Source organism: Aythya marila (assembly GCF_965140915.1).
Source record: "Aythya marila genome assembly, chromosome: Z".
Taxonomy (NCBI): Eukaryota; Metazoa; Chordata; class Aves; order Anseriformes; family Anatidae; genus Aythya; species Aythya marila.
In genome coordinates, this window is record NC_139080.1 from 83100659 (window position 1) to 83114377 (window position 13719).

Genomic DNA, 13719 nt, shown 5'->3' on the forward strand with positions numbered 1-13719 from the left:
ACTTCATGAGGATCTGATGTGGGACAAATGTCTTAATGGAGTCAGAAAGACAATGCCCACAGCCCCCTCAGCCATCGGGCCGGTCATGTCATCTCAGAAGCTCATCAGGTCGCTCTGGGATGACTTCCCCGTGGTGAATCCATGCTGACTACTCCTGATGATGCCCATCTTACACCAACAACCTTGAGTTATAGAATCATAGAATCACAGAACGGTAGAATATCCCGAGCTGGAAGGGACCCGTAAGGATCATCGAGTCCAACTCCTAGCACCACACAGGTCTACCCAAAATTTTAGACCATGTGACTAAGTGCACAGTCCAAACACTTCTTAAATTCCAACAGGCTTGTTGGAGCGACTACTTCCCTGGGGAGCCTCTTCCAGTGTGCGACCACCCTCTTGGTGCAGATCCTCTTCCTGATGCCCAGCCTAAACTTCCCCTGCCTCAGCTTAACACCGTTCCCACGGGTCCTGTCACTGGTGTTACAGAGAATAGGTCACCTGCCTCTCCACTCCCCCTTGTGAGGGAGTTGTAGGCCACAATGAGGGCCCCCCTCAGCCTCCTCTCCTCCAGGCTAAACAGGCCCAGTGCCCTCAGCTGCTCCTCATATGTCTTCCCCTCTAGGCCCTTCACCATCTTTGTCGCCCTCCTCTGGACACTTTCCAACAGTTTCATGTCCTTTTTATAGTGTGGTGCCCAGAACTGCACACAGTACTCGAGGTGAGGCCGCACCAGCGCAGAGTAGAGCGGGACAATCACCTCCCTTGACCTACTATCGATGCCGTGCTTGATGCACCCCAGGACACGGTTGGCCCTCCTGGCTGCCAGGGCACACTGCTGGCTCATATTCAACTTGCTGTCTACCACGACCCCCAGATCCCTCTCTTCTAGGCTGCTCTCCAGTCTGTACATACAGCCAGGGTTGCCCCCTCCCAGGTGCAGGACCCAGCACTTGCTTTTGTTAAACTTCATGTGGTTGGTGATCACCCAGCTCTCCAATCTGCCCAGAGTATTCTGGATTTTAATCCCCAATTTATCTATCATATTTTGAAATGATGAACAAATTATTTTACCTATACATGAAAGTAATTATTTTCATATATTGGTCCCTGCAGCTGTGCCACACACACGTATGCACACCCACACACCTGTAGGTATGTAAACTCGTGTTACAAGAAACACATGCTGCTCCAAATGAGGGGACAGCAGCCAACAGACTCATCAAGCTACAGGATCCAAGTCTGGCACTTAAATAAACTACTCCTAATCTTGTCTACTCCGTGTCACCTCCCAAGTGATAACTGATCCATTGTTCTGTTAAACTAACTTGAAATGCACTTTATGATAGTGAACACGCTTCCTTTTTTTTACTCCTACAAAAAACCCAAGCCATTAAGCAGCAAGAGCATTCTTGCTGAGCAGCGTGACAGAGGCGGTAGGGCCAGCGGTGTGCTGTGACTCCACTTAACCACCACGTGCTAAAAGAATGCAAGCAGCAAATGCCTTCTGGCAATGGTATTTCCTTTTTTATTATTATTATTTTTTTTTTATTTTTTAACACACTGAAGTGTTTGAAACTGTTATAACTGCAGTAATCAGAATGTAATTATACCAGCGATGGGTTGGTATGTGCTGCAGCCTTCCAGAACAGCATCCAGGTGTAAAAAAATCATAACACGAGTGAGCGGACGGCAAATTGGCAAAATGTTCCAGAAGTGTAGTGAAGAAAAAAAAAAAAAAAAAAAAAAGAAGGAAAAAAAAAAAAAAAGAAGAAAAAAAAAAAGTGAAGTTACTTGGTACTTCAGTATCGGAGCTGGTAGCAGATGATGAATGGTTCGCTCATATCAGCAGCACAAGTAGGGAAAACATCTTGTGCAGATTTGCAGGCACTGGACCACTGAAGGTCTTACGGGTCTGAAGGACTGTTTAAATCAACCCGCTGCTTCACAAGAAAGCAGTGTAATGAACAACGTAACCCTGGCATGTTTAGAGGCTTGCGAGCAAGCGAACAACCCATCAGCAGCATTCTTCAAAAACTTTGGGAAATTGCCGTAGGCCTCTCCACTCAGTGTCTGTGGTCCTCGGGCATCCAGAAGTGTACTCCAAGCACCTGCAAGTGTTACTGTGTGTCTTCAACTGATACTCTTTGTACAAAACAAAAAATAAAATAAAAGCCAACAATAAAAAACGTCGCATATAACACTCCAAAAATATTCTTATCCTTTATTTTTATGAATCAGACCAAATAAGCAGTGTTTGTAATAATTAGGAGTCCTCCACTCCCTGTTTATTATCCAAGCGCATGCCACTGCGTTCCTCACCAGAACGATGATTTGCAGAGCTCATTCCTTGAAAGGGGCCCCGGGATGAATGGCTGTGAGTGGGTGGGGATCGGGCAATGACTTTTTCTTGTTCTAGTCCCAGGCTGTCAAAGGGAAGGCTAGGGTCAGGAGACAAGTCTTCCCCCGTCCCGGACCCTCTGCCAGAAGAGGAGATCAAGGTCAGCGGTGAATTTTCTACTTCCCTGTCTGCCTGGGAAGGCAGGAGGGAGGCAGGACTGGCTTGGTGAGCGATGCATGGAACAACAAGGGCTGCTCATGGAAAACCAAGCAGCTCTTTGTGCTTTATTTTATTTTATTATTTTTTTTTTGTCTGCCTCGGCTACCTTTTTATGAGAACACCCATGCAAACCACGTGTGCATTCTTCCCTTCAGCAGAACCTCTTGAAGGCCAGCAGCAGGAAGCGCTTTACGCCATGGGGGATGAAGAAGTTAGCTGAAAGCACCATCACCATCTAATGAGTGGGAGTTAATAAAATGAAACAGCAAAACACCACATGAGTTACAAAGACCTTCCCTCACAGGCGGGAGTTGTCCAGTGTCCCACAGATGCTCATTATGTGTTGTTTATACCCAGTAGTAAAGTCCTGCGCTGCTTCAGAGCCATTAGCTGGAAATGATGTTCTGTGATCACAGAATAAAAGCTGTTGAAGAGTTTTTGTTGCCTCCACTTATTTGTCTCTGTGTTTTTCTCCTTCTCTCCTCTCTCTCTCAGTCCATCAGAGTGTTATGTATAGGAGCAATAGTTATGTCTAGGAGCAATTTTGTACTCAGTTTAAAATAAAAGAAACCTTGAAAACATCTTTATATTTATGAAATTATAAATTCTATTTATATTTATGAAATTATAAATTATTAAATTATGATATTATGAAGAAATCTGGATGTTAGTATAATGGGCCAAATTAATCCCCAATGTAAACACATTTATTTCAGTACAGCTACACTACAGATGAATCTGGGTTAATAAACTCTCTAAAAATGAATGTAGTCAAGATACGAGGCTCAAATTAAAAAGTGGAGCAGAACAAAACATCTGTTGAGTGCTTTCAACTCTGCCCTTGTGTGCCTTGTCGTGATTGCAAAGCATCCCCGAGGTACAAACATGGAGAACTCTGCCATCCTTCTGTAACACCAGGCATCTGAGTTAGCATTAGCTCTCCGCTATGCAAAGATGAGATCAATGAGTTTTGTAGTCTGGCTCCGGGTGAATGATGCTAAAGCAGTCCATGTTTCAGTGTTAACTGGGAATACACAGCTCTGAATACCAAGACCCTGGAGTTTGGGGATGTGTTTGAAAAAGCTGAATGTTTTCAACCAAGCCCTTTTAGTTCTCTGAGATTAAAAAGAAATAAAAATTGAAAAAGATTTACAAAAAAAAATAAAAATAGTCCTGCCGGCATACTTTCTGGTATTGAGGTGCCTTATCTGAAACAATCCTCTAACAGCCTGCAATATTATGGAGCATGGGAAAACACAAGCATATTGGAAGCAAACATGTTTCTCAGTCTTAAACATTTCAGCCTGTTTTCCTGATAAATTAAATTGTCTGTAATCATGCAATATTTGCGTGTGAGCATGCACACGATAGTGTTTCATAGTCATTTCACCCCATACTTTACAGCTTCTCGGCCAGCTTCCATCCAAACCTATCTGTAAAATACAAGTTTCTGCAAGGTCCCCGAAAATGTGAAGCCAGCATACAGAGAAGACCCCATTTACTGCTACTAGCAATGGTAGTGCTGAAATGTGAGCTCAACCTTTATTCAAATCTAGATGGAAGAGCAAGCTAAATGCAGGCAAAGCATCGGATGAGCATCTTGTCTTATTCCCGCATTAGCAAACCCAAGCACACGACACTAATACAAAGGAGATCAGGCTGCATTCACTGTGCTGCAGATGTGGTATTTGTAATTGAGTAAATCTGAGTCTGTCATTCAGTAATGCCCTGGAAAATAAACTTTACTGTATAAAAACCTTTCTTATAATTTATGCAATGTCCTGTATGCAATAGTATTTTAACTGTTCTTTGCAAATATTGGAGGCAAGTCTGCAACTGGCCTTGCGGTTACTCAGAAACAGAGAGCAGATAGCTGAAATGTGTCCACCTGTGTGTGAAAATATGTATATGTATTTGTGTGTGTCTCTACTGCATCTGTTTATATTAAAAAAACAAAAAACAAAAACAAAAACAAACAAACAAAAAAAAAAAAAAAACAAAACAAAACAACAACAAAAAAAAACACTAGACAATGTGCTTACTGCCTTCTTAGTTAAGTTTTTGAGAATAGGTGTCTAAATTTAAGGACTTTATACTTAGACTAGAGTGTACCTTTGAAATCCAGGCCACTTAGGTGACAAAAAAAATGGATTTTATCAAATAATGTCATGTTATAGCTCTTGCACAAATACTGATTCTCAGACAAAAGGACCATATCAAGCAAGTGCTTTTGTTTCCTCCCCTTTCACCACCTCAGTTCCAGGTAAATAGAGGAGTGGACCTCTACACAGGGTGAGAGAAGTCCAGCATGCCTTTGGCATGAGAGTGCTTGCCAAATAAAGGTGTGTTTTCCCAGTTACAACCCAAAGACTATGTCCATACATGTCAAATGAAAAATAAAATGAGTTTGTGAGACTTCAAAATCATGAACCCGCTAGTGGCAGAAGGCTCTCAAGAAAAATATCTTAATTTTTCATGTCTATATTACCCAGCATGTATATACACCTATGCCCTCTCTTGGAGTAAGTCTGTTGGGAAACAACAGGTTAATAGTAATTCTCTAACAAAACCACACTTGGCATATTAACACTGAAGGATTCTGAAAGGGTGTTTCTGCAGAAAGTCTTTGCTGACTATGAGGAGAAAAAGAAAAACTAAGACAACGCTTAAATACTTCTTGGGTTTCAAAATGCTCCATTGTTATCTGTTACCCATTTGAAGCTTTTTCCCCTTTGTAAGCGTTCCATAATTTTTTAGTACATTTTTCAAAGCATTTTCATTTGGTTGTCTATGGAAGGGAAAAAAAAAAAAAAAGAAAGAAAGAAGTTCCCTATAAAAATACTTGAACTCAGCCAAACTACTTAACAAGAAAGCATTCATAATGGGATATTAGTTTAGAAGTGGTTTGCAAATAGCAACTTCAGTTATACAGAAATGCTAATAAGCCCAGAAGACAAATAGAAAATACTTTAGTCATGAAAATAAGCAGATGTAATTGTGAATACATATGCATTTACATGTGCATAATAAAATCTACCCATATAAATTCTGAAATATTGTAAAAGAGACGTGAACTCCACCAACAACAACACTCTAGTACCAGGAACACTTGTGTCAATACTAAATTGGGAGGAAACAGTGGTTGTGCCATCTCTTACCTCTTTAAATCTCTCCTCAAATCATACAAAGCAGTATTGTGAGACCAGGAGATTCCATTGGAGAAACATGTATATTGCATCTTTCATCACCTAAGAAAGTGCTGCAGATACTTCGACCAAGGCCTCTTGGATGTGAGGGGATTTTTGAAACAGAACATAGCTTAGAAAAGTAAACAGTGTTGGCTTTCTTGTTAAGTAATATCATATTTAGAAACTGTATTCCAGTGCACAGAGGGGAATTAGAATATCTTGCCTCTGGCATGGCTGAAAACATGTAGCTGAGGGCATTCTCTCACACCACTTTTAGTTCTATTTTCTTCCTTTGCCCACCTGCTGAATGATTTCAATAGTTGCTATATTTGTAAAACTTCTGTAAGTTTCTGTAACTCTTACCAGTTGTGCATCACTTGGAGAAAAATGTTGAAAATGTTGCTGGTTTTGTTCTTGTTTTTTAGGAACATAACTTCAGGAACATAACTGCTTGCATTGTGCTGAAAGTTACAAAAACTTTAGACCTTGCTCCTCCACGTTTCATTACAACGTCTTGAAAAAAGAGACCTAATAATTAATTATTGTACTATATCAGACAGTAATTTTGGGGACTTGGTCATAGTCTCTTGTGGGCAGCCAGAACTTTAAGCTTTCTCCTTCTCTCTTTTTATGTCATAAACATATATATTTTTTTTTTTTAGTTAAAAAAAATAATAATAATTTTCTGTAAGAAAATGGATACAAACAAAACAAACAGTAGCCTGAATGTTAGGCTTCATGTAGGAGAAGTAAAGATGACATACCGCCCTTTTGATATGTCTATTCAATATTTACTGTCAACTTCAACTAACATTTATATCATATTAATATTTTAAAACAAGCTCATTATTACACCAAAATACTTACTTGAGTAAATATGCTACAACCAGCTCCCATGTTCTTTTCTGTGCTAGCTATTTGTCTGCAATGAAAGAGCAAAAAATCAGGAAATAATGGAAAATGAAATCTCTTTGATAGCTCTGATTTGCCCACACTGCTCCTTCATAGCGAGAATCATTTGTCTTTGCTTATTAGCAGTGTCCTGGATATTGCCATAATGGTCAGAGTTGGCATTTTACAAAATGTTACGATCATTTTACAGCATCTTGTATGAATTTTGACTAAGACATTTTGGTGTACAAAGAGCAAAAGCTAAAGACTGTGTAGAACCTGTCCTCGAACAGCACGGTGGTCATGTGAATGACTGTGGCAGTGTAAGTGCATGGCTGTGCACTCAAGACAATTGCTGATACTCAGAAGAAAGATGAAACTATAGATGCTGAAGGTTACAGCATGTACCTAAAATGATCTGATGTGCTGGCATCTCTTTATTCCCTCTTGTCTTGTATAGGACTGACTTTTTGTGACTAGGCAAAGGGTGGATGGGTATACACAGGCTTTTAGGCAATGGTTGGCACCGAGTGTTACTCCTGCTTCTGCACATCCATGCCTGGGAGGTTCCTGGCCCGGGCTTTCTTATCACAGATCATCCTGGCTTTTCCCTTCTGTCCTGCATCCTGCAGCTTGCCAAGCTTTTCTGATGTCTGCTTCAGTATATATCCCCCTCTGGGCTCGACCTGCAAGGAGAGATGAGTTTAGTACAGTTTCTGTCCACAGAGATTTAGCTTTAAGAGAAGCATGATTCCTTTAGGAGCAGCACAAATTCCTTTTCAAGGGGTCACTGATCAGGAGCAGCCTCTTGAAGTATTTCTCTGCACTTATAATGGAACCTCTGTCAACATTTTTTTGCCTCAGTGAAGAACAAGTACATGGTCCTTCACATGGAAGGTCATTAGCTGATAAGAAAAACAAGAGGAAGAGAGGAAAAATAGAAAGGGAGAGGAAAAAAAAAAAAAAAAAAAAAAAAAAAGAGGAAAACAGAGAGGGAGAGAGAAGGAAAGAGGAAAAGGGGGAAGGAAGGGAAGGGAAGGGAAGGGAAGGGAAGGGAAGGGAAGGGAAGGGAAGGGAAGGGAAGGGAAGGGAAGGGAAGGGAAGGGAAGGGAAGGGAAGGGAAGGGAAGGGAAGGGAAGGGAAGGGAAGGGAAGGGAAGGGAAGGGAAGGGAAGGGAAGAAAAAAGAAAAAGGTGTTGGGTGTATAGGGAGGAAATGTTATCTGTTTCTGCTCGGTTCAGGAAGAAGATGGGAGGCTAGCTCAAGCTGCAAGGAGCAAGTTCACCAAGAGTCTTGTAGGAATGGGCATAGGGTAACTTCTAGTCTTTCCCCTACAGAGGAGAAGACTAACTAATTTATAATCTGTTGAGCAGTCCTAGAAATCTGTTATCCCACCACCTTCTGGATGATGGAGGGAAGAGCTGCTTGTGTGCCTTGCCAAATGGATTTAGGAGGCTGCCAGGGGCTGGTGACTCCCTTACTCCCTTTACATCTTTGCACATGGCGTTGTTCTTTCTGTCTGGGCACAGCAAAAACTGTTGTGCCGTGTTGTTCACATCTGGCAATTGTGAAGCTCCGGCAGCTCACCATGAATTGCTGTATGTATTTTTAAGTTTCTCATGTTAATGTATTGTTTTGGAAACAAGTGGAGCTCCCCCCGCCCCCAGCTCTTCAAAGCTTATCAGTTGCCAATGAATGAAAGGCTTTTAAAAGCAGGAGGGAGACTGATACCAGAGCAGAGTACAACACAACAGGTGGAAAGTTCAGCGCAAATATCCTTTAAAAAAAAAAAAAATGCTGCTATTTTCAGCAATTCTAATCAGTTTATACAAAGGTTACTGAAAAATCAAGTATTCTTGCGACGAGGGTCGCGGGGGGACCCTGCCCGGGAGTGGGGCTCCGGGGGTTCTCCGGCTGTGGACAGACGGACCGGCGGACGGACGGACGGACACTGTTCTTGGAAACGTTTCTGGCCAAGGGGACGGCATCCCCCTGGCAGGAACCTAAGCACCGCGTTAATTGCATTATTGGGGCTGCGGAGTCGTGCTCGAGTCCAGGGGACGCTACAGGGAACACACAAAAACTGGCGGATGTCTCCGTGGTCTTGTTATCTTATTTTATTTTATTTTATTTTATTTTATTTTATTTTATTTTATTTTATTTTATTTTTGTTCCTTTTATTTTGTTTTATTATTTTATTACTTTATTACTTCATTACTTTATTTATCATTTTACTTTATTAATACTTAATTTTACTTATTTTTGTTCTATTTTATTTTATTTTTGGTGGCCGCTCGCTTTGCTCAGCACAGGGCTGGCTTTGAGCCGAAGGGACGTGGCAGTCGTCTCGCCGGTGGCTGTGATTTGGGAAGCGATCGTGTGCGGCGCCGCAGCCCGCCCTCAGCAATCAGGCTGCGGGCTGACGAGGCTGTGATTGTAGGAGTTGCCTCATTTGCATTGATGAGGATGAACCAGCTGCTGGGGCATGCAGAACTGCACCTGACACAATCTCCGGGCTCAGGATTAGCGCGGGGAGTCAGGAGTCCACCGCGCCGCGTGGCAATCTCAGACCTACATTAGAGTCACTCATGCAAAATGACCCAAATCTGCAATGGGCGCAATTAGCAATCCAAACATGCATGTTAATTTTGGAGATGACATTTCCTTGCGGTTTACTTAGTAAATATAGCGGTTACGTGCAGCTTAGTGTGAAAGGCTGAGAAAGATGAGCTTTCTTCACTCCTCCATGATACCCACATAAAACTGAAGTCCCAGATATTTAGGACAGGGAGGAACTTTTGTACTCCAAACACCAGTCCAGAGGGTGGTGCTGGGCGGGTTTTTGTTGTTGTTGTTCCTTTGTTCTTTATTTACACAGATGGAGAAGAAAGACTTAGATTTTTTTTCCTTTTCATTATTTTTTCTTTTACTTGCTTCTTTTCTGATTTGTGATCGCTTCACATACGAGACAAAATGTTGCTGTGTTGTGTTATACAGCCCCCAACTCTCCCAAAATGTTCGAAGCACACAAACACACAAATTACCCACCGCTACTCTCCCGTGTAATGGGGATGTTTCACCGAAGTTAAACTGCCCAAGTGAGAATCTTACAAAGCAGTTTCCTTCTGCACCCCTCCGATCCAAAAGGTTTTTGAATTTGTGATGGCAATCAAAATGAGATCTATATTCTCATAGCTTCTGTGTTTATAAGAGTTGAAACTCATCTGTGAAGAAAAGAAAGAAAGAAAGAAAGAAAGAAAGAAAGAAAGAAAGAAAGAAAGAAAGAAAGGAAGAAAGGAAGAAAGGAAGAAAGGAAGAAAGGAAGAAAGGAAGAAAGGAAGAAAGGAAGAAAGGAAGAAAAGTGATAATTTGGAGCAAAAGCACGCAGTTCAAAAGCTAAAGCTCCCATTGGAGAACAGAAAATTTAATGAGCTTTTAATGGAATGCAATGCTCAGAGTAGTAAATTATTTGTTAGTTGACGATGCAATCAGCATGCTGATTAAGGTTGCTTGGTTTTTTACTAAACATTAACTGAATGAAAACCGTTAGTCCTTGTTGTTCTGCTTGGGGGGCTTTCAGGAAGCAAATGGACTTCCACAGCAGAGATTGTCAATAAAGGTGAGTGCGCTCCAGGTGTCATTTGAATATGCTGATAAAATACTCCTGATAAATATTTAAAAGCATTTTAAATCCACAGTGTTAGTCTGGTGTATTGTGAACTCTATTTAAAGAAACAGTGGGCCTAGAAGGGCCTTCTGTTGATCCCTGTTTCTCTCTGGGACGATGGGTAGATAGATTGCATTCGATTTATTTATTTTATTTATTTATTTATTTATTTTTTGTAGAATGACCATCAGAATGCACGTTTGGACATAAATATGGGCGAGTTTTGGAATTTGGAGACTAGGTCTGCGAGAGAAAATAAAAACTAACTAGCAGAGAAAATACTATTCCTTGGCTAGGTTAGAAATGCAATTAAATCTCTTCTAAATCCACCTGCAATACTTATGCACTTAAACCGTGAATTTTCAATGTCAGAAACCGCCGGGGATCTGCGTTTTTGTTGTTGCTTATATGTTTTTACGACGGGAAATCCCTTATTTTTTTTACCCTGGAATGAGGTTTCTTTTTACTTTAACGGACTCGAAGAAACGCAACAAAACAAAACTCCAGTGGCATTAACACCACAATGGGGAGGGAGGGAGGTTATTGTTCTTTTATGTACGTTGACTGTAAATATTTAGCCTTTTGAATCCTTAGACAAGGCTTGGGTTGAACAGATCACTCCACGTATTGACTGTGTACGCGCCTGTTTTAAGACAATGTTTATTGTTTTGGTCACCTCTCTGCTTTCGTCTATAGATTTACGAGAGGCAGAAAGGCGAATTAAAAAAAAAAAAAAAAAAAAAAAAAAAAAACGGAGAATTATAGGCTAAAAGCTTGGCATTTCGTGTTAACGACTGTGAAGTTCCTGTTCTATAAATCCCAATTAGTTAAATCATCGCGCTGTTCACCCACAATGATCAGATAGCTTTAAAATCCGATAAATAACTATCTATGTGTTTTAACTATTCCTGTTTATGACCCAAGAGGTTAAAAGCCTTTGACTGGCATTTGACTTCTGACCTCATATAAATGTTATCTTATCAGTTCCTGCTTGTTAACTTGTATTGAGTGCTTGTCCCTGATGGCTTTTAGATAAAGGGGTTTTTATTATATTTCCTATTGAAACCGAACCATTTGCTTTGTTCTTCGTCTGTAGTCTCAGCCCACATAGTAACCTCGTAACCTAACAATTTTGCTGAATAGGCTAAAATGCAAACTATTTACAGTTCATACGAAGCTTTATTTTCATCTAAACTCGATGGATTTAATCTAATATTTTGTAATACCGTTTGTTTATGATTAAGCTAGCGATCCAACGTTGAACGCCACTTTATTTTATTGGCGTCATTTTTAATATTTGTAGATTTTGGCCAAGAAACGAGGAGTTGATAAGATGGTATAAAGACTTTTACTCTTTTTTCTCTCTCTTTCTCTCTCTCTCTTTTTTTTTTTTTTTTTTTTTTTTTCTTCCCCGAATCTGAGAAGGCTCCCTAAAAATATGTTTTAAATAGACAGATACATATTTTTTTCATCTGCTGAAATAATGTAGTTTTAACACACATCTACCCCAGTTCTGCTTTTGATATTGAAGCGATCTTTTATCTTACATATTCGCCTGAACCTTCCTGTCCTTCTCACGGACCCAAACTTGTGGCCAGTAGCATAGTGACTGAGGTGTAGTAGGCGTTGCTTCAGACAAACACATAATGAACTATTATATTTATACAGGCTGAAGCGGTTTTAATGCATTGTATTACTGCCTGCATACGGGTTAGGGGAACGCACCGTAGTTCCGTTGTTTGATTTGCTAAAGAACATTTTTTCCATTAATTTTTCTATTGAAATTGACCATAATCATAGAGGAAGAATGAAAAGGCAGCCATCTTGTGGGAGTCATATTGCAGTTTTTCTCCTTGGTTCTTTCCCTTGCAGGCTTTCTTTATACTCTCTTATTGCCATTCACTGTAATTAGCCTCGAAGATAGTTCTCGATGTGTAAAAATGTATTTTCCTCTTTCCATACACTGCAGAGTTGCTATCACTGCCTACTGGCTACAAGCAAACTACATCTTCCTTTATATTTACTCATACATATGAATGAAAGATATTTTTGTGTTGTATGGCTCTCTGTTGCAATGTATTTACAAAAGGCAAATATGTAAGCAAAACATTATTCACGCGAACGAGATTAATTTTCTGCGAACTAAAAATCAGGTGCACGGTTCGGGAATGATAGAAAGGGAAAACTTCTGGATGCCCCCTTTTCGAAATTCGTTCTGTCTAATGCTGTTGATGTTTATTGAGAGACCCATTTACTGTCTTAATCGTTCGCATTATCTCTGTGGAAGGCTTAAGAGCTTTGGTTCCTGTTTATGTCGTTTCTATCTGAATGTGTCGATCAAAAACGTACAATCCTCAACTGAAATACTTTAAGTATACCTCAAAACTACCGTTTCAAAAAGAAAATTTACCCGAAAATATGTTTACTGTAACTTAATGATTTCATAAGCTAGCATTATGCAATCTCTGTCTTTTTTTGCCTTTTTTTTTTAAGAAGGAAATCTAAATTATTGAGTTCAAAACTCTGACACGAAAAGAAAAAAAAAAAAAAAGTGAGAATAAGGGTGTGAAGTTATTTGTCAATGAAATTAATGCCGCCAGCAACACCGTCATTAGCATGCAGGCGGTCTGGGTCAGGATTAGCAGTTGCAGAGGTTATTGGTTACACCACTAGTGACAATTTACTATCGATCTATCAATAGTTCTAGAATACAGCTTTTTTTTATTGCTTTGAAAAGTTGCAGGAGAACGGAAAACTGCTCCTCACGCTGAAAAAGAAATCTCGATAGGGCGAGACAAAATAGCAACACTAATTTGTGCGTGTTTCTCGAGCTCCTTGTAAACTCAAAGGGTGTCGGAAGCCTTGTTAATACCGCCCAGGACACGGGCGGTTCGTGACTGTGATGTTTCCACGAAAAAAAAATAATATATATATATGTATATATATATATATCCCATATACATATACATTATATATATATAATATCTCTATATATAATATAGAGAGATATATAATATAAATTCAAGTCGGGCAGCCTAAATGCGACTTTTTCCTTCTTCGCTCCCCCGGGGGAATTTTTTGAGCCCCGCGGGCAGCACCCGGACGGCTCCGTGGGGGATGCGGTCCCGTTACCTGCCGTGGGTACAAGGGGAAGGGTTCGTGTCCTGTGTCTCCCCCCCAGCTGCGACACCAGAACCCTCTCAAGCTTTTGGGGGCTTGGGGGGGGGGTCGTTCCTTCTCTCCCGCAACCCTTCCGCTCAGACCGCCTCCTCCCTCAGACTGATGTCCTCGCGTGTAAAGATAATTAACTCATTCTTCCCCTCTTAATGCCATTAGCGGCGGCCTGCAGAAGGGGATGAACGTTCATCCACCTTTCTGTTTCGGACCCGGGACCTACAGCCCTTTCCCCCCCAG